Source organism: Procambarus clarkii, chromosome 51 (assembly GCF_040958095.1).
Source record: "Procambarus clarkii isolate CNS0578487 chromosome 51, FALCON_Pclarkii_2.0, whole genome shotgun sequence".
NCBI lineage: Eukaryota > Metazoa > Arthropoda > Malacostraca > Decapoda > Cambaridae > Procambarus > Procambarus clarkii.
The window spans coordinates 31,901,919-31,904,658 of record NC_091200.1 but is presented as its reverse complement, the minus strand read 5'-3'; the positions used below and the strand labels follow the sequence as shown (position 1 = coordinate 31,904,658).

Below are 2,740 nucleotides of genomic sequence, written 5' to 3'. Positions count from 1 at the left end.
GTGTGTGGTAGTGTGGTGGGGTGTGTGGTAGTGTGGTGGGGTGTGTGTAGTATTGTGGTGGGGGGGGGGTGTGGTAGTGTGATAGGGTGTGTGGTATGTGGTGGGTTTTGTGTTAGTGTGGTGGGGTGTGTATTAGTGTGGTGGGGGGGTGTGGTAGTGTTATGGGGTGTGTGGTGGTGTGGTGGAGTTCTGTAGTATTGTGGTGGGGTTGTGTGGTAGTGGGGTGGGGTTGTGTGGTAGTGTGGTGGGGTTGTGTGTTAGTGTGGTGGGGTGTATGGTGGTGTGGTGGGGTGTATGGTAATGTGGTGGGATTGTAGTAATGTGGTGTGGTGTGTGGTAGTGTGGTGGTGTGTAAGGTAGTGTGTGGGGGGGGTGTGGTAGTGTGGTGGGGGTGTGGTAGTGTGATGGCTTGTATGGTAGTTTGGTGGGTTGTGTGGTAGTGTGGTGGGGTGTATGGTAGTGTGATGGGGTGTGTGGTAGTGTGATGGGGTGTGTGGTAGTGAGTAGTAGGGATGACACGCCACAGGTGATATTTTGTTTCAGGTCCAATATCACGTGTAGCGTGTCAAGGTTTTCAGGTCCAATATCCCCTGTGGCGTGTCGGGGTTTTCAGGTTCCAATATCCCTTGTAGCGTGTCAGGTTTTTCGGGTAAATTTGGGGAGTCACAGATGTGGAATTATGGAATTCTTATGAGAAAAATAATTTCTAAGATTTTAGAAGTTTGTTAAAAGTTCTTATGCTGAAAATAAGTTCATACGAGTTTGTTAAAGTTCTTATGGGAGAATTTTATTTCAGAGTTCCTACCGATAATAAACAGATATTTATGCTGTATATGTTTAAGTTGGATTCTTACTTAGAAACTAGTATATTGCTATATATCTGAATCATTTCACTGCCTCTCCCCTGTATCTCCCGCTTGTACCTCACACCCCCTCCCACCCCCCCCTTACCTCACAATCTCTCGCGTCACCTGTATTTACCTTACGCCGGCCAGCCAGCCAGACGTCGCATACAGGTTACCTCTTATCTTATCTTCTCCATAATATCTGGACCGTCCCTCCACTCTCTCTCTCTCCTCTTCATATTATTCTCTCTTCCTATTTTTCTGACATCGTAATGTTTTATTCCTTTTTCATTAACCAGTCAGTTTTACACAAATCAACCGAAGCATCTCAATGTAACCTTTATTACTGAATCTGCCTCCGAGACTATCTAAGCTGGCACCAACTACCCGCCCCCAGGCTATCTGCCCGAGGCAATCATCACCTGATTACCTGCCCTGTCATCTACCAGTCATTGTCAGCGTTCGCCACCGTAATAATTTATATATATATACATTAGGCGTTAATAAAACATATTTATTTATTTATGTATAATTTATTTAGTCATCTAATTTTAGTTTACACAATTTATAATAAAGAGTTTAATCCCAGTATTCGAAAATCATTCTCGCTATTAATAAAACAGCCAAAATGCTCACTCAGGGGCACACTATTGTTATATAAAGCTCATTCAGGGGCCCCCTCAGATCGCCTAAGGCCAAAGTCTTAGAGGCCTACACTTTCAGTCAACATTCAATCTTCATCCTGTTCACAAGGTTTCCCCAGCCTAGTCATATCATCATGTCAGTGTGTCCCCTGTGCCTGTCTCCTCTCAACAACGAAATCAGGCATGTGTGTCAAACACGATGTTTAACATGCCTAGCTGAAATGTCCATCAACGCTCTTCAAGAATGCAGACTGTACTGTATAGGATGCAACGGGTCTACACCGCCTGGACATTTTGACGTAACCTGTACCAGCTGTGGACAACTCTATTGTGCAAATCGTAAGTATCGCTTTTCTCGCACATTCAATAAACTTTCAAAGAAAATATATATCTGAAACACACATACATACATACAGACAGTCAATTTATATATATTATTCTTATTTCAGTTCATGGTTCTACTTCCTGCCCGTACTGTCGTTGGTCCGTTAACCAGGAACCTCCCACCGAAGCCAGAAACGTCATTGAACCTCCACCCAAACGCCGTCGCATCATAAATAACCGTACGTTTTCATAATAATTTTCGTAATTTAAAAAAAGTTAATAATTGTATATTTTTTAACAAGTGTATAAACAAGTAATATGTACTCATACAGAAAAATGTTTCCATTACAGGAGTTCCTATTCGTGATCAAGAGAATCTCATACTTGGTGGAATCAACATCCCAGCTCGTAAGTAATATTATTATTTATCTGTAATTCAGTTTTTCCTCTTATTTAGACATTTTGTTTTTCCTCTTAATAAATCCTCTTATTTAGACGATATTTTTCCTCTTAAAGTTACCAACATTGTTTTCCTATTAAGGTTTTCAAATCCTCTTAATGTTTATTCATTGCTAATATTATATTACAGAATCGCCCCTGGATTCAACTCAGCCCTCTGAGTGGAGCACGCCTGTACGCAGTCAACCCCAGCTTTCCCAGGAGCTAGAAGATGCACCAGACGGCAACCTGCAGGCATCCACGGATGAAGAAGAAGACAATCAACCCCCTGTTCATGACATATCAGATGAAGAAGTCAATGCTCCGGATTCCCCAGAGGTACTTAACTTAGATAACGTTTTTCCGCGAGTGTTAGAAGTCATACGTCATTTCGAAGGATCATTCTCAAGACATTCTTTCTCCATTCCCGGTCATTTAGACGCTGACCCGGTCATTTAGACGTATATATAAATAGGTATAGGGAATTTT

General features: G+C 42.1%; 1 long non-coding RNA gene across 1 annotated transcript; it reads left to right on the top strand.

The window, feature by feature from the left end:
* The first annotated feature begins 1,673 nt into the window (after positions 1-1,673).
* LOC138351862 (uncharacterized) lies at positions 1,674-2,221 on the top strand. The gene is made up of 3 exons (XR_011222636.1): positions 1,674-1,828; positions 1,939-2,052; positions 2,165-2,221. It is a non-coding gene; the product is annotated as an uncharacterized lncRNA (long non-coding RNA).
* The last annotated feature ends 519 nt before the right edge of the window (positions 2,222-2,740 follow it).